This window comes from Pristis pectinata, chromosome 12 (assembly GCF_009764475.1).
Source record: "Pristis pectinata isolate sPriPec2 chromosome 12, sPriPec2.1.pri, whole genome shotgun sequence".
Taxonomy (NCBI): Eukaryota; Metazoa; Chordata; class Chondrichthyes; order Rhinopristiformes; family Pristidae; genus Pristis; species Pristis pectinata.
This window is the reverse complement of record NC_067416.1, coordinates 50,099,091-50,118,213: the sequence shown is the minus strand read 5'-3', so window position 1 is coordinate 50,118,213 and position 19,123 is coordinate 50,099,091. Positions and strand designations below refer to the sequence as shown.

The following is a 19,123-nucleotide window of genomic DNA, read 5'->3' as shown; positions in this document are numbered from 1 at the left end:
TGTGAAAAGGGATTCAATTGGCCATCTGGTCTGCTGAGACACCAGGGAGTTCACACCAGAGAGAGGCTGTTCACCTGCTCGGAGTGCGGGAAGGGGTTCACGCTGTCATCCAAACTGATCACACATCAGCGCGTTCACACTGGGGAGAGACCATTCACCTGCTCTGAGTGTGGCAAGGGATTCACTCTGTCATCCAGCCTGATGAGGCACCAGCGAGTTCACACCGGGGAGAGGCCGTTCACCTGCTCCGAGTGCGGGAAGGGATTCATGCAGTCATTCGACCTGATGACACACCAGCGAGTTCACACCGGAGAGAAGCCGTACACCTGCTCTCAATGCGGAAGGGGATTCACTCGGTCATCAAGCCTGATGAGACACCAGCAGGTCCACACTGGGGAGAAGCCGTTCACCTGTTCCGACTGTGGGAAGGGATTCACTCGGTTAACAAGCCTGGTAACACACCAGCAAGTTCACAACGGGGAGAGGCCGTTCAGCTGCTCCGAGTGTGGGATTGGGTTCACCCGGTTATCCAGCCTGATGACACACCAACGGATTCACACTGGGGAGAAGCCGTTCACCTGCTCAGAGTGTGGGAAACGATTCACGCATTCATCAGAACTGGTGACGCACCAGCGAGTTCACACCGGGGAGAGGCCGTTCATCTGCTCTGCGTGTGGGAAGGGATTCCTTGAGTCATCCAACTTGCAGACACACCAGCGAGTTCACACCGGGGAGAGGCCGTTCACCTGCTCTGAGTGCGGGAAGGGATTCACTCAGTCATCCCACCTCCTCAGGCACCAGCGGGTTCACACCGGGGAGAGGCCATTCACTTGCACTGTGTGTGGGAAGGGATACATCCAGTCATCTGAGCTACTGAAACACCAGCGAGTTCACACTGGGGAGAGGCCGTTCATCTGCTCTGAGTGTGGGAGGGGATTCACTCAGTCATCCCACCTGGTGAGACACCAACGTGTTCACACGCAGGAGAAAGCATAAGTACGTTATACACTGGCAATTTAAACACGGCAGCCACTGAGACACCAGTGAGTTCACAGTGTTGGTCTCCGTAGTTCCTGCTGGAACTCATCCAACTCCGTGCTGACACACCAGCGCACCCGTCCCAGAGAGGGGTTGTTCACTTGCTCTCATTGTGGGAAAGGGTTCACGCGATCAGCTGACTTGATGAGTTGCCACACTGGGGGGAGGCAGTTCACCTGCTCTGAGTGTGGGAAGGGGTTCACTCTTCCATCTCACTTGTTATTGCATCAGATGGTTCAGACGGGGGAGAGGTTATTCACCTGCTCTGACTGTGGGAGAGGGCTCACTCAGTCATCTTCCTCCTGACACGCCAGCGAATACACACCGGGGAAGAGGCCATTTGCAGGAAGGGATTCATTCGCTCATCGGACCTGCTGAGACACCAGCGCGTTGGCATCGGGGAGAGGCCGTTCACTTGTTCTGCGTGTGGGAGGGGATTCACGCAATCGTCCCATCTGCTGAGGCGCCTGAGAGTTCACACCAAGGAAGATGTTTAAATGTTGCCACACGTGGAATATTTAACCATCGTTAGCCACTGAGACATCGGTGGGTTCACAGTGACTGTGAGCGTTGGGTTTTGCAGTCATTGCTGCTGCTCGTCACACCCCCAGGAGTGAACCCTGGGCATTGGGCATATTTGGGGTTTATTTCGGCGAGTGTTAATGAGGAGGTGTAGGATTAATATACTAGAACTGTATTGATATCTTAAGACGGATGAGAGTTATGGCTGCTCGAAATACTGATTTAAAAAGTGTCCTTTAGGCCAGAACAGCCACACCACTGCTTACCTGGGCTGGGTGCTGTGTGGTAATTGCTGTGTCTAGAACTTAATTGGATTCCCATTATGCTTGACTATGGAGATGATGGTCAATCATAATGGGAAATGGGAAGGCTGTCTCAAACAATGAAGGTGATACCTGCCTTTGTCTCACCCGATTGCAAAATGATTAGCTGAACCTGTGGTGTGAGGCTGCTCTTTGTCCATCTGCAGTAGCCCTTTGTCCGTTTCCTGCTCAACCAAGAACTCCGGCACCTGACTCATTAAAGTGTGCGTGACAATACCTGTATAAGTCTCTGTCTACCCCTTTGTACTGGGCGAACTCGGGAAGCGACTCTTAGTGAGTGCTGAAGAGAATTCTCCTAGCGGTGCACTGCTAATAAAGGTACTTGTTCGAATCGACCTCGTGGCACTGTGTTATTTACAGCGGACGGATAGGGAAATTGATTTCGGGACGACATTAAGAACTGCTGTAACCGGGCTGTAGTTTAATATTCTAGGTCTGTGACAAATAAATCAGTTTTATTTTATACCCTGTGTTTCAGTTTCTTACTGTCTCTGTACCACACAATGTACAGTAGGAAGAGGCCATTCAGCCCAGCCAGTCCCTGCTGGTGTTTCTGCCCCACACCAGCCTTGTCCCCTCTCACCTGTTGGACTGTTCTTGTATTGCTTTTCCTTCTCTGTGTTCCCTCAGCTCCCCACTAAATCCATCCCTGCTGTTCACCTCAACCCCTCCCTGTGGTGACGGGTTCCACACTGTCCCCGCTCCGTGGGTGAAGAGGTTTCCCCCGAATTCCCTGCGGGACCCTGCAGACTGGAGGGCAAGACGAGAGCTCACTGGTGTCTTGTCTAGGACGTTCCCTGTCCCTCACGTCTCGGGACCAGGGGAGAACCTCACGGGGTTCAACTGTTCATTCCCGACTCTTCTCATTATTGAAGCCAGAATAAAGTGGGCTTTAGACACACAGGTGAGACACTGCAACACGATACCCTGCTGAGGGTCTATCAGGTGTAGGTCTATCAGAACCGGAGTGGGATTGGTGCAGGGCAGGAGTTAAGGGCTGGGCCAACAGTGTGGGGGGGCGGTGGCGGAGGGGGCGGAAGGACCTACGGCAAGAGGGAGGGAATCAACCCAGGAGAACATAGGAACCATTGTGAAACCACAGCGGGAGCTTGGCGACGTGATTGAGCCTGCTCCATCGTTCAGCGAGGCACTGGCTGATCCTGTGACTTGCCCACTATCCTGATTCACAATCTCCGAACCGACATTAATTTCACCCTGGAATATACTCAGTGACTCAGCAGCCACACCCTCTGGGGTAGAGAATTCTAATGAGTTACAGTCCTCTGTGTAAAGAAATACTTCTCCTCAGTCCTATACAAGTCAATCCCCCTTATCCTGAGATCACCGCCCCTGGTTCTGGACACTCGGGTAGAACATCCAGGCTTTGTCATCTACCTAGAATCTCCTGTGCCCCAGTGACCACCTCTCACTCTTATGAACTCCAGTAAAAAAAGGGCCAGTCTTTCCTCACCAGACAATCCCCTTACCCCAGGAACCAACCCGCTGAACCTGTGCTACACTGGCTCCAAGGCAGGTACATCCAGCCTAGGGTGCGGGGACTAATTCAGTGTACGCTGCCCCAGCTGTGGCCTCTCCAAAGCCCCATGCAGTCTCAGCAAGACTTCCTCGGTGATCAGGAAACTATTAAAAATAATAATCATGGGGAAAAGAAATTTCCAGAACCTGAGGTAAAACAAAATTGCTGGAAACACTTAGCAGATGTGGCAGCATCTGTGGAAAGTTGTTTCAGGTCTTTGATGCAGTTGCTGCCTGGCCTGATTTTTTCAATTTCAGGTTTCCAGCATCTGTGGTTCTTTTTGAATTTCAACAAAGAAGTTGTACAGATCTAATCAGAATCAGGTTTATTATCACTGACATATCTCGTGAAATGTGTTGTTTTGCGGCAGCAGTACAGTGCAAGACATAAAAATTACTGTAAGGTACAGAAATAAATAAATAGTGCAAAAGAGGAATAACGAGGTAGAGTTCATGGACCGTTCAGAAATCTGACTGTGGAGGGGAAGAAGCTGTTCCTGAAACGATGAGTGTGGGTCTTCAGGCTCCTGTACCTCCTCCCCGATGGTGGTAACAAGAAGAGGGCATGAAAGGCAATTGCGTTTGGGTGGCTGATTGAATATTTTGATGAGGTAATGAGGAAGGCTGATGAAGGCAATGCAGCAGGTGTTGTTTATGTGGAATTTCAGAAGGCATTTGACAAAGTTCGACATAAAAGGCTGGATAGCAAATTGAGGCTGAAAGGGTCAGTGGGTGTATGGGGAGAAAAAGTGACTAAATGGCACAAAGCGGGTAGTTGTGGTAAACGGCAGTTTTTCAGACTGGAGAATGGTGAGCAGTTGTTGGGACTAGTGCCTTGTCTGATAACATATTGATAAAATGGACGTGGTGTCATTGCAAAACTTGCAGATGATACCAAGGTCGGAGGTGTGGTAAACAGGGAGGAAGACGCTAGCAGACGGCAGAAAGGCACAGGATAGACCAGCAGACAAGCGGCATGTGAAATTTAATCCAGCAAAGTGTAAAGTGATGCAAGAAGGAGAAAGAAGGAACGCTGAAGACCAAAGGGTGTGCAGGAAAAGAGGGATCTGGGTGGCAGATCATGTTGACAGCCTCAGTTAGTGAAGCAAAAGGGTTCCTGGGCTACGTCAGGTGCTTGTCTGTGCGGGGTTTGCACGTTCTTCCCGTGACCGTGCGAGTTTCCTACAGGTGCATCTGTTTCCTCCCAACCACGTGCGAGTTAGTAGGTTAATTGGCCGCTTTAAGTTGGTCCCAGTGTACAGGTGAGTGGTAAAATCTGGGTGGAATTGATGGAATGTGGGGAGAATACAGAGAAACTAGTGCTCGATGGTTAGCGTGAACTCAGTGGGCTGAAGGGCCAGTTTCTGAGACTTATGACTCTACGACTGACTGGGGTGCACAGTACAAAATAAGGTAGCTTATGCTGAATGTTGATGAAACACTGGTTCAGTCACAGGTAGAGTGTAGCATCCAATTCTGGTCACCACACTTTAGGAAGGATGTGGAAGTCCTCGAGAAGGTACAGGAGAGACACAAAAAAATTCTGCAGCTGCTGGAATCTGCTGAAGGAACTCAGCAGGTCAGGCAGCATCTATGGAGGGAAATAAACAGTTGACGTTTCAGCAGGAGAGGTGTACTGGACTGGTTCTAGGGACGAGGGTTTTCAACTGGAGGGCTAGATTGGAGAAGCTGTGATAACCGAGCATAGTCGGTTGAGAGGATTGTACGGGGTTTAGATAGAGTAGATACAGAGAAGCTATTCCCATTAACAGATGGCTCAAGGAGCAGAGCACACAGGCGGAGTGACGGGCAAAAGATACAAGGGAGATGAGAAGAAAAAACAGTTTTTTAATGCAGAGAATGCAAAATTCTCTATCTGTACATGAGGTGAATAACTATTTAAACTGTAAATCATTTTTGAAAGCCCCAATTTACAGGGGGGAAGGAGTGGGAGGAGGTGGAGGGGAGGGAGGAGGGGAGAGGGAGGAGGTGGAGGGGAGGGAGGAGGGGGGGAGGGAGGAGGGGGAGAGGGAGGAGGTGGAGAGGGAGGAGGTGGAGGGGAGGGAGGAGGTGGAGAGGGAGGAGGGGAGAGGGAGGAGGTGGAGGGGAGGGAGGAGGGGGAGAGGAGGGGAGAGAGGAGGAGGGGGAGAGAGGAGGAGGAGGAGGGGAGAGAGGCGGGCGGGGAGAGAGGAGGATGAGGAGGGGGAGAGAGGAGGAGGGGGAGAGGGGAGGAGGGGGGAGGGCGGAGGGAGGAGGAGGGGGAGAGGGAGGAGGAGGGGGGGAGGGAGGAAGGGGAGGAAGGGAGGAGGAGGGGGGGAGGGAGGAAGGGGAGGAAGGGGGGAGGGGGAGGGGGAGGTGGGGGGGTGGGAGGGAGGGGGAGAAGGAGGGGTAGGGGGAGGGAGAGGAGGGAGAAGGGAGGGGGAGGGAGGGGGGAGTGGGGAGGTGGGGAAGGGGAGGGGGGAGGGGAGGGAGGGGGGAGTGGGGAGGGGAGGAGGGAGAGTGGAGAGGGTTGGAGGGGGAGGGGGAAGTGGGGAGGGAGGGGAGGGGGGACGGAGGGGGAGTGGGGGCGGTTTGGGGAGGGGGAGGGGGGAGTGGGGGCGGTTTTGGGGAGGGGGAGTGGGGGCGGTTTGGGGAGGGGGGAGTGGGGGCGGTTTGGGGGGGAGGGGGAGGGGGGAGTGGGGCGGTTTGGGGAGGGGGAGGGGGGCGGTTTTGGGGGGAGGGGGAGGGGGGAGTGGGGGCGGTTTGGGAGGGGGAGGGGGGGCGGTTTGGGGGGGAGGGGGAGGGGGGAGTGGGGGCGGTTTGGGGGGGAGGGGGAGGGGGGAGTGGGGGCGGTTTTGGGGAGGGGGAGGGGGGGCGGTTTGGGGGGGAGGGGGAAGGGGGATGGGGGCGGTTTGGGGAGGGGGGAGGGAGGGGGAGGGGGGATGGGGGCGGTTTGGGAGGGGGGAGGGAGGGGGAGGGGGGAGGGGGGCGGTTTGGGGAGGGGGAGGGGCGCAGGCTCCGGAGGGAGGCCGCCGGGCCGGAGCGCGCAGGCGCGGGCGTGAGGCTTGCGTCACGAGCAAGGCGCAGTCGAAGGCAGCGGGAGAGAAGCTTCCAGAAGGACGAGGGAGGCCCAGCGGCAGCGCGGCGCCGGGCCGCCGAGGAGCAGCCCGCCCGGCTGGCGGCGAATGGGTACGAGCTGCAGGTTACCGCGGCCCCGCCTCCCGTACCAGGGGCCGGGGCGAGTTGAGGAAGAAACTGCCCCCACCACCCCCCCCCCCCCCCACCCGGAATGCGGTGGGCGCTGTGTGGATAGACGGGTTTCTGGAGCGCAGAGGATTGTGGGAAGGGCGGCAGCCATTGATTCCACTGAGACCAGTCCTCCGCTGCTGGTCCACCTGGGAATGGGCGTCGCCGGGCGGGGCGGCCGGCCGGCCAGAGGCTGGCATTGTGTGCGATATGAGTTGGAACTGTGTTAAAGTCCCAGCAAAAGGAGAGCTCGCCTTTAGGTGAAATTGTAAACTGCCACGTAAATGGCGATGGGCTACATCAGCCACGTACCAACAGATGTTCCAGTGTATCGGAACCCATTGGGGTCTAACAGTCTTCAATTGAAACCAAATGCAAATCATTTAGGGTATCTTTAAAACTATTTTTATAAGATCCTTATTAGTCACATGTACATCGAAACACACAATGAAATACATCTTTTTGCGTAGTGATTTCTGGGGGGCAGCCCGCAAGTGTCACCACACTTCCGGCACCAACATAGCATTGCCCACAACTTCCTAACCCGTACATTTTTGGAATGTGGGAGGAAACCCACACAGACAAGGGGAAAACGGACAAACTCCTTACAGGACAGTGGCCGGATTTGAACCTGAGTCACCGGCGCTGTAAAGCATTGTGCTAACCACTATGCTACCGTGCGCCAAAAGTGACTTGTAACCTTTTGGTTTTCTGTATTTTCATCACTGTACCCCTCTGTATCCATATTAGTTCCATAACTGTCCTCAACATCCATGCTTACCAACCTCTGTTTCAAGTTACGGCAAACTACCCATGTTCATCTAATCCCGTGCTGGAATATAATGTCAAGATCGCCATAACATTCCTCTGAGTGTCCAAAAATCCATTGATCCTAGCCTTTAGTAAATTGATATTTGATTGTTGATTGGTTAGAGGGTTAAGGATTAAAGGGAGAAGGTGGGAAAATGGGGTTGAAAAAAAATCAGCCCTGATTGAGTATGCTCTGCCATTCAATGGGTGGAATGGCCTAATTCTGCTCTTATATCTTATGGTCTCAATCAAGTGATTTGTTCAGAGGAGGAGTGAGAGCAGAAGTGGGGGAAATGGAGAAGATGTGGTTGTGAGCCCTGTCTGCAGTGGAGAAGGTCACAGTTAGGTCAACAGAAGACATCACAGGCTGGGCTCATTGATACCAAGTTCATCCACTTTCCTCTGTTAACATAATTGGTCACACTGGAACCTGGGACCAAAGGGTTGGTTCTGGTGTATTCCAAGCATGAGGACAAAGTTCATTAAACTGGTGTCTTAGAGGGGTTGTATTTGTGTGAATCTTCGAAGTGGGTCAAAACCATTAATGTGGCGGGGGGGGCGGAGACGGGGGGGAGAAGATGGATGATCCATTAATTTGTTAAGGAAGAAACCACAACTATAAGCTGATGATTGGTTCACTAATGGGGTGAAGTGATTAGAATAGTGAAGGATAGGATATTTAAACCAGTGCACAAGGGAAAAGGGTGGACAGCAGACAATTTAGATTTCCTTGAATTGAATCCCATGCAGACTTGGTTTAAAATCTTGACCAGCTCGAGACAATGAGCAAGAAGGTCAATGGTGCAAGGTGCCGAGACTGAGCTGCCCTACCCCTGTACCCCTGTCTCATTCCATCTGTCAGGGTCCCTATGTCCTTTTTTCATGTAACTGTATTCCTGTATTTAGGGTGGTGGCTGTCTCTCTGAGAGCCAATAAATTCACTAGTCTGCAGCCTTGTTGGGGTTATCAGTACAGTGATAGTCTTAATCTTACCTTAGTCACTGTTACTTTAGTACCGAAAATGTGATGACAGACTTATACGCAACAAGCTCCCACAAGTGTGCAATACCATAATGTCCAGATAAGCTCTTTGCAGAGATGTTAATTGAAGTGCAAGTATTGACCAGACTCCGTGGAGATAATATTCACCAGGCTTCTGGCCAGGGAGCTTTTCAGGCCACCTAAGAGAACAGATGAAGTATTGGTTGAAAGATTCTTCTGAGAGAGGTCTCACCTGGCAGTGCAGCTCTCTCTCAGCGTCAGCCTAGATGTTTTTACTCAGCTCTGGACTTAAAACCAACCCCCTGCCCACCCAACCAACCTTCCGAATGAGAGGGAAGAGTGACAAGTAATAGCTGAACAGGAAAACTATAATTACTCGTTCAGAATTTCTATCCTGCCCTTTGTGTTGTGATGACTTTTGCAGGTTTTTAAAGAAGGGGAGGATTTGAAGGTGAGATCTTCAAAGCAACCATCCTCAGGATCTGACAGCCACTCAATACATCTGCATCTGAATGTCTTGGGAGAGGAAATTCTGTCGGTTCCACCTCTGGGAAAAGACTCACACACCTGAGTGGGAGTGATCGAGAGTCCTGACTAGACAGGGCTTCAAAGAAAGGCAGAGACAGTACATCGCCATTTACAGTGGGGAGAAACAAGCATGTATGTGTGTGTGCAAGAGGTTTTGATGAATGACCAAACTGCGATGAAATCGTCTAAGTTTTCTTCAAGCCTTTGAAGGGGGAGGAAGATATTCCCCTGATAAAAGCTTTTGATAGTTGGAAAGGAACCAATTTCCCATGTCAGCTGGAATTTTAAGCAGTACACCGGGGTGAGACTTTTTCCAGCTTTGTATCTGGAAAGTGGTTCACAGGTTTATCCTCCTGTTCGAAACACGGTTGCTTCGTGCCAATGAAAACATTTCACTGCTCTCACTGTGGGAAAAACTTTAAACGGTCCAATGCCCTGATCACGCACCAGCGGATTCACACCGGGGAGAAGCCGTTCTCCTGCTCCGAGTGCGGGAAGGGATTCGCTTCGGTCATCGGACTTGGTGACCCACCAGCGGATTCACACCGGGGAGAAACCATTCACCTGCTCCGAGTGCGGGAAGGGATTCACTCAGTCAAGCTATCTGGTGATACACCAACGGATTCACTCTGGAGACAGACCGTTCACCTGCGCTGTGTGTGGAAAAGGTCTGCAGATTCTTCCCAGCTGCTAATACACCAGAGAATTCACACTGGGGAAAGACCGTTCACCTGCTCAGAGTGTGGGAAAGGATTCACACAGTCAGCTAATCTGAAAAGACACCAGCAAGTTCACACCTGGGAGAGGCCGTTTAGCTGCTCGGAATGTGGGAAGGGATTCACTCAATCATCCCATCTGCTGACACACCAACGAGTTCACACCTGGGAGAGGCCGTTTACCTGCTCCGATTGTGGGAAAGGATTCAGTGAATCATCCTCGTTGCTGACACACCAGAGGGTTCACACTGGAGAGAAACCATTTACCTGCTCTGAGTGCGGGAAGGGGTTCAGTCAGTCGTCCTCCTTGTTGAAACACCAGCGAGTTCACACCGGGGAGAGGCCGTTCACCTGCTCTGAATGTGGGAAGGGATTCACTCTGTCTTCATCCTTATTGACTCACCAGCGGGTTCACACTGGGGAGAGGCCATTCACCTGCTCCGAGTGCGGGAAGCGATTCAGTCGGTCATCATCCTTGCTGACTCACCAGCGGGTTCACACCGGGGAGAGGCCATTCACCTGCCCCGAATGCGGGAAGGGATTTAATCGGTCGTCCAACTTACTGACACACCAGCGAGTTCACACTGGGGAGAGGCCATTCACCTGCCCCGAATGCGGGAAGGGATTTAATCGGTCGTCCAACCTCCTGACTCACCAGCAAATACACACCGGGGAGAGACCATTCACCTGTTCTGAGTGCGGGAAAGGATTTGCTGTTTCCTCGTACCTGATTAAACACCGGCGTGTCCACGTTGGGGAGAAAGTTTAAACATGCTGTGTGTGAATATCTAAACAGCCCAGCTGCTGAGGTACCAGTGGGTGTTGAATTCTGCAGTTATTCCCGTCAGTGATCAGCCCAGGATCGGACGATTGTTATTGTGGACATGCGGGGTTTGTTGCTAAAAACCACTGCAACTTGGATGGAGACTAATATGTTGGAGCCTTGCTAAATAAACCACTCATGTTTGACACACACTGACTGGACTGTGCTGAGTTTTGCTGGCAATTCCAATTAGAAGCTCTGCTGTTCAGCTGCGTATTGAATGTACAGGACACAGACAGGCCAGCCGGCCCATCTGGTCTCTGTCATATGTTCGTGCTGCACAGCAGTCTCCCCTCTCTTGCCTCAGTTATTTTCTGTGCTAGTGGTTTCCACATTGTTGCCACTCTCTGGGTGAATGTAGATTATTTACACCACATACAATGCACTATTCTGTATTCTTAAACTAATAATGTACACTGCAACACTGTTAGACTCGCAATAATGTGTAGCATACCTGCAATATTATTACTGACCTGGAAATAATGACCTGGGTATTGTGGTAGGAATGAAAGTGAAGCTACACTGTGAAACCAGGATTTCACCCGTGTTCAATTTCCCTTCACCTCTCTCTCTCTCCACGTTTAAGATGCTACTTAAAACTTGTCGCTTTGAGCAGCTACAAGAAACGTAGTTGGATTACCAAAAGGCATTTGACCAAAAGGTCACTGTTCAAAATAAAGGCTCAGCATCAAGGGTAATATATTAGCATTAATAGAAGGTTTATTAACTGACAGAAAACAATGAGGTGGAATAAATGGTTGGTAAGCTGAAACTGGTTGGGTGGTTCGGAAATATGTGCTGGGGCCACAGTTATTTACAGTCTGTCTTCATGGTTTAGAGGAAGGGGCCAACTGTCGTCAATCCAAGTTTGCTGTTGATACAAAGAAAGGTGGGAAAAAAAGATGTGACGAGGGCAGAAGAAGTCTGCAACGGAAGGGAGAGGTTAAATGAGTCAGCAAAATGATGGCGGATGGAGTGCAAAGTGGGCAAAATACTTTGGTAGGATGAGCAAAATAGAAAATGATTGAAGTGTTGTGAAATTAGTAAACGCTGATGTGATGAGATCTGGGTGTCTTCCTATATTAAAAAAATGAAATTTAGCACAGATTACAGCAAGAAATTAGGAAGGCAAATGCAATGTTGGCTTTTTATTGCAAGGGGGAGTACGTACAAAGGTAAAGAAAGTTTTTTTTAAGTTTTTATTTACAACGTGGTAACAGGCCCTTCCGGCCCAACGAGTCCGCGCTGCCCATTTTAAACCCAAATTAACCTACCCGTATGTCTTTGGAATGTGGGAGGAAACCGGAGCATCCGGAGGAAACTCACACAGACACGGGAGAACGTACAAACTCCTTACAGACAGCGACGGGAATCGAACCCCGGTCGCTGGCGCTGTAATAGCGTCGCGCTAACCGCTACGCTACCGTGCCGCCTTGGTAAAATGTAAAATGTAAAAGGCTTTGGAGACAGCGCCCCTGGAGCGCTGTGTACAGTTTGTCTCCTATTGAAGCAGCAATGTCCTTGCCTTGGAGGCAGTGCAGAAATGGTTCACTGGACTGATTCCTGTGATGACAGAACTGCCTTTTGAGGAAGGGTTGACTGATCCTGTGCTCAAATGAGAGGAGATCTGATCCAAAGATGCAAGAGTCTGAAGGGATTTTACTGGATGGTTGCTGTGTGGATGTTCTATCTCGCAGGGATTCTTGAAGGAAGGGACGTTGAATAAATTGTCACACATTTATGATGGAGATGAGGAGGAATTTATTCTCCTGACATTCTCTGAGCCTTACAAATTCTCTTCTCTGGAGCTGCTAGAGAAGAGTTGTGTCATTATATTCAAGATTTTTTGGGCTGTACAGCAACCAAGGGTTGTGAGATTCAGGTGTAAAACTGGAACTGAGGCCAACAGTCAGGTCAGACAAGTTGTATAATCAGTCCCATCCCTGAGCCCACTCCCTTGTAGAGAAATGTAGGCAGGAAGCACAGGCACCCACAATTACCACTGGTAAATTCTCCCTCCCTACCTGCAAATGTGACATCTCACGGTACTGAGTTAACCCGTGTTAAAACACCAGAATGTCTCCCCTCTCTTTGTTGGAGCAAGCTTGAGAGGCCACTGTGGTCTACCCCACCCATCATGTTGTAATGATCCATGAGTTGTAGCATCCTGTACATGCAAGTTTTTGATGTAAGTTTAATTATTTCTATTGGTATAAATGGTAGAATATTTTATATTTTGTTTCATGAATGATGAAATTAAAATGTTGCTTTGTCCTGGCCGCAGCTCATTAGTTGGCACATTATTTCATAAAATTACCTGTATCATGCAAGAAAGGACATGGCTCTGTTTCAGACCCAAGACCTGCGTGACCTGGGAGAGCTCGCTGCGACAGCCTCACAGATTGAAACATCACTACCTGCACTGCAGCCTCCAATGAACTCGGGAATGTCACAAGTGGACAGGCCTTGGTCTGTTCCACAATACAGATCCAGCCTCCTCGGTGATGTCTCCGGGACACAAGTTTCAGACCCTGATTGGAGTGGAGGAGATGGACTGACAGCTGGCAGTGGGAGCGGCTTCCGTAGGTAAAGGAAAAAAGTGCAGTCTGTAATTGTAGTTGCTACATAAATATTATTGTATGCAATTCCACCGAATGTCATTAAACATGGAAATTATTCAGCTTAATATCTTCAGTGAACCATCAGAGATTGGGCCTTGCACTTAACATTCACAAAAGTCCTCTACCAAATTGCCACCATTGTACAGCACTGCCCTCTGACAATAACGGTCTACGATGAGATCCTGGAGAACGTGAACGGCTTCCCGTATCTCAAGAACCACCCCTCAACAAAGGCAGATATCAGTGATGAAATTCAACATTGCCTTCTGTGCATCCTCCCCCGAGCCAACACTGGGATCCTGACTACACTCAGTTGGGTAGGTCACACTGTTCACACGCCCAATACCAGACACTCTGTTAGAAGCTCCAACACAGCATGTGGTTCCCAGGAGGGCAGGAAAAGATTCAAGGGTGTTCCAGAAGCCTGCCAGAAAAATGGTAACATCCCATCAGCTCCTAAGAATCCTTGGCACATAATCACTCACAATGGAGAACATTCAGGATAGCACTGAGAATCTTGATTCCACTCATCAGGAACACACAGCCCACTGTGAATGGTGCAAGGAATCACTACCTGTCACCCACCTGCCCCTTCAAGTGACAGAATTGCAGGTCCCACATTCCCCTCATCAGCCACCTCAGAGCTGGAGTGGAAGCAAGTCACCCTTGACCCCAAGGGACTGACATGGGCACAGAGAGAACAGAACTATAAGCCACTGAAAGGGTTCCAAAGATTTAATTTTTAAAATCATATTTATGTCAAAATATCTTGAAGGGAGCAGGGACTTGGAACGTGAAGAGTGAACTGGATGGGAGAAAGATCAGTGGATTTGCCAAGCTGCTCTGGGGGACCTGCACTCTCAGACTTAGAACATCAGGTTTCAATGACTGCAGGGGCAAGGCATTTCACTGAGATTGCCCTCAGTCTCAGGTGTGTTAGCAAGTTGCGGTGTGACAAGTCACTGGAAACTTCTCTCATTGTGCTTCAAGGCTTGATTTTCAATTCCATCATTTGCCTGGTGTTTACTTTGTTGTCAAGCTAACCCATAAATCAGCACGTTTTACCTGACAATTATACATAGAAGATAACATCGCGGGCTTCCCCCAAGGTAGTGCAACGTATCTACTGCAAAAAGCTGGTAAACCTTCATATTTCCTCTCTATTTTTATTATACTTAACACAACAGACATTTATTCTAATTCTACCTCAATCTCTACGTAGTATGGGAGACTGGGTGATGACATCACCGATCCAGTACCGACCGGAAAACCATCCACGGTGTGCACACTGACGGAGCCTGGACCGGTGCAGAACCAACTCTGGAGACACAACAATAACCTTTAGAGACCTGCAACTGCCCACTCCCATTCTGCGTCTCTCTGCTGGGATATTGTGCTCGTTTTGAACGGACTTCCCAATTTATGGTTCTTCATTTTGCCGGTCTTGACTTCTGATCAGCTGCTCTTTAAACATCTCCCACATGTCAGATCTGGACTTGCCCAATTATTTCCCTCTTGCTCCTATCTAATAAAGTTATAATTTGCCCTCCCCCAATTTAGTAATTTCCTACAAGGTCCAGACTTATCCTTATTCATAACTATCTTCAATCTTACAGAGCTGTGATCACTGTTCCCAAAATGCTCTCCCACTGAAAGGCTGGGCCCATTTCCCAAAACAAATGTAGTTACTTCCAATATCGGGGAAGTTAAAGTCACCCACTACAATATTGGGGAAGTTAAAGTCACCCACTACAACAACCCTGTCAGTTTTACACCTTTCTATAATCAGTCTACACATCTGTTCCTCTGTCTCCCGCTGGCAACTGGGAGGCGTCTAGTAAAACCCCATCAGAGTGAGAGCACCCTTTTTAATTTTTGAGCTCTACCCACATTGCCTCAGTGGATGAACCCTCTAGTGCGCCCTCTCTGACTGCAGCTGTGACATTCTCCTTAGTTAGTAATGCAACTCCTCCCCCCTTTTACCTCCCTCTCTATCTTGTCTAAAATATCGTAACACAGGAAAGTTGAGATGCCGGTCCTGTCCGTCTCGCAGCCAAGCCTCCACTCTGGCCACAACATTCCAATGTAGTGATCCAGGCTCTAACTTCATCTGCCTTACCCAGAATACTTCTCGCATTGAAATGAACACACTTCAGCCCATTGGTCCCACTGCGTTCCTTAATCTGTTCCTCCCTTTCAGACTTGCTTGTCATAGCCTCTACCTTCACCTCACCCCATCCATTTGTTGTCCTGCTGCTCTGGTTCCCACCACCCCACCTCCGCCACTCTACTTTAACCCTCCCGAATAACCCTAATGAAGCTCCCTGAGAGGATATAAGTTCCCCTCTGGTTCAGATGCGACTCATTCCTCTTGTACAGCTTCCACCTGCCCTGGAAGAGAGCCCAATGATCCGTATATCTGAAGCCTTCCCTCCTGTACCAGCTCCTTAACCACATGTTGAACTGCACCACCTTCCTAGTTGTCACCTCACTAGCATGTGGCGTGTGTATTAATCCTGAGATTACAACCCTCCTTTTTAAACTTACTGCCTAGCTCCCTAAAATCACTTTGCAGGACCTCATTTCCCTTTCTACCTATTTTATTGGTACCAATATGGACAACGACTGCCCTGTACCCTCTCAGAGACATCCTTGACCCTGGCACCAGGAAGGCAACACACCATTCTGGAGTCTCACTTGCAGCCACAGAAACCCTTGTCAATGACCCGAACCATCGAGTCCCCTATCACTATCGTTCTGCCTGACTTCACCTTTCCCTGCTGAGCCTCAGAGACGGACACGGTGCCACTGACCCGGCTACCGCTGCTACCCTCTGAAAGGTCACCCCCAACACTATCTAAAGAGGTCTACCTGTTACTGAGGGGGATGACCACAGGGGAGCCAAACATCATACATCAGCACCAGAATATCATGGGAGGAAAAATATACTTGTCTGTTCTATCTCTGGGAAAAGATTTCGGTCGTCAGTGCAACTGGCAAAGCAGTAAGACTCACACGGCCGTATGGGACTGTTCCAGAGAATAGACTGCGGACAGAAGTTTAAACCATTACACAACCAGGGGAGACAACTCCATATTCACAGTGGGGAGTAACACTCATCGGCACTGTAACATTATCAGCTGTTGAAAATGTTGGTCTGCTTTCCGCCCGGGAGAAGATTTTAAACATCAGAATGAACTTCAGGTCAATCCTACCCAGGTGAAGTGTTACTGAGGCACTGTTATGGAAAAAGTACCACAACCAAAAAAAACACTGGGAGACACGAGGTGCCAGATGCTGGAATCTGAGGCAAAAAAAACCCAATCTGCTGAAGGAACTCAGTGACTCAGTGAATCCTCTGGAGGAGAAAGGAATTGTCGACGTTTCTGGTCGAGACCCTGCATCAGGAAAATAAGCACTTGCGCGTGTGCGACATTTTGATTGATTGACCTGCAGTGAAACATTTTCATTCAAGGCTCTGAAGGAGAGGGAAAATGCTTCCAAAGCACTGTCAGAGCATTTCGTAGATTGCAGGAAGGGAAACTGTTGCAGCAGGAGATCTGGGCTCAGCAAGTGGGAGAAAACTTGACCTGCTCTGTAAATGGGAAAGGGATCATTGATTTATCCCCCTGATCAAAGCACTGTTGTTCTTACAGCGATGAAAACATTTCAGTGTTCTGATTGTGCGAAACACTTTAAGGGATCCAATGCCTTGTTAACACACCAGCACATTCACACTGGGGAGAGGCCGTTCACCTGCTCCGTGTGCGGGAAGGGATTCAGTCAGCCATCCCACCTGGTGAGTCACAAGCGGGTTCACACTGGGGAGAGGCATTCTCCTGCTCCGAGTGCGGGAAGGGATTCAACTGGTCTTCTTCCTTGCAGGCACACCAGCGGGTACACAGCAGGGAGAGACTGTTCACCTGCCCCAAGTGCGGGAAGGGATTCGCTCACAAGGCTAAACCTGCCGACGCACCGGCGCCTCCACCTCCGCTCGACGCCGTTCCCCTGCTCCGTGTGTGGGAGGGAATTCAATCAGTCGTCCTTGCGGGCCCACCAGCGCTCTCACGCTGGGGGGAGGCCGTTCAGGTGCTCGGTGTGCGGGAAGGGGTTCGCCCACTTGTCCAACCGGCTCAGGCACCAGCGGGTGAACACGGGGGAGAGGCCTTTCACCTGCACCGTCTGTGGGAAGGGGTTCAACCGGTCGTCCAACCTGCAGACCCACCGGCGGATTCACGACTGGCAGAAGGTGTAAATATGGAGTCACAGGTGGAGTCCTAAGATAAAGGAGCAGAATTAGGCCATTCAGCCCATCGAGTCTGCTCTGCCATTCAATCATGGCTGATCTATTTTTCCCTCTCAACCCCATTCTCCTGCCTTCTCCCGTAACCTTTGACGCCCTTACTAATCAAGAACCTATCAACCTCCGCTTTAAACATACCCAATGACTTGGCCTCCACAGCTGTCTGTGGCAATGAATTCCACAGACTCACCACCCTCTTGCTAAAGAAATTCCTCCTCATCTCTGTTCTATTCTGAGGCTGTGCCCTAGACTCACCCACTACTGGAAGCATCCTCTCCACGTCCGCTCTATCCAGGCCTTTCAATATTCGGTAGGTTTCAATGAGTACAGGCCCAGAGCCATCAAACGCTCCTTATAAGTTAACCCTTTCATTCTTTGGATCATTCTCGTAAACCTCCTCTGCACCTTCTCCAACACCAGCACATCCTTCCTTAGATATGGGGCTCAAAACTGCTCACAATACTCCAAATATGGTCTGACCAATGCATTATGAAGCCTCAGCATTACATACTTGCTTTGATATTCTAGTCCTCTTAAAATAAATGCTAACATTACATTTGTCTTCCTTACTACCGACTCAACCTGCAAGTTTACCTTTAGGGAATCCTGCAGTAGGATTCCCAAGTCCCTTTGCACTTCCAATTTCTGAATTCTCTCCCATTTAGAAAAAGAGGTCTACGTCTTTATTCCTTCTACCAGAGTGCATGACGTACATTTCCCTACGCTGTATTCTATCTGCTACCTCTTTGCCCATTCTCCCAACTTGTCCAAGTCCTTCTGCAGACTCCCTGCTTCCTCAACACTACCTACCCCTCCACCTAGCTTTGTATCACAGCAAACTTGGCCACAAAACCATCATTTCTGTCATCCAGATGATAGACAGGCAGCATCTGTGGAGGGAAATGGACAGTCGACGTTTCGGGCTAAGGCTGTGCCCTCGGATCCTCGACTCTCCTGCTAATGAAGACAGAGGGTGGTGGTAGATGGAGTGTATTCTGCCTGGAGGTCGGTGACCAGTGGTGTTCCACAAGGATCTGTTCTGGGGACCCCTGCTCTTTGTGATTTTTATAAATGACTTGGATGAGGATGTGGAAGGGTGGGTTAGTAAGTTTGCTGATGATACAAAGGTTGGTGGTGTGGATAGTGTAGAAGGTTGCTGTAGATTACAACACGATATTGACAGAATGCAGGGCTGGGCTGAGAAGTGGCAGATGGAGTTCAACCCGGACAAGTGTGAAGTGATACACTTCCGGAAATTGAATTTGAAGGCAGAATACAAGGTTAATGGCAGGATTGTTAGCAGTGTGGAGGAACAGAGGGATCTTGGGGTCCATGTCCATAGATCCCTCAAGGTTGCCGTGCAGCTCAACAGGGTTGTTGGCCTTCATTAGTCGGGGGTATTGCGTTCAAGAGCCGCGAGGTGATGTTTGCAGCTCTACACAACTCTGGTGAGACCACACTTGGGAGTATTGTGTTCAGTTCTGATTACCTCATTATAGGAAGGACGTGCAAGCTTTAGAGAGGGTGCAGAGGCGATTTACCAGGATGCTGTCTGGATTGGAGAGCATGTCTTATGAGGATAGGTTGAGCTCGCTGGGAACTTTCTCTTTGGAGAGGAGGAGGATGAGAGGTGACTTGATAGAGGTGTACAAGATGATAAGAGGCATAGATCGATG

The 19,123-nt window shown here is 50.0% G+C and overlaps 1 pseudogene; it reads left to right on the top strand.

Moving 5' to 3' along the window:
* The window catches only part of LOC127576398 (zinc finger protein 729-like), a 135,718-nt pseudogene extending 125,043 nt beyond the window's left edge, over positions 1-10,675 (top strand).
* The last annotated feature ends 8,448 nt before the right edge of the window (positions 10,676-19,123 follow it).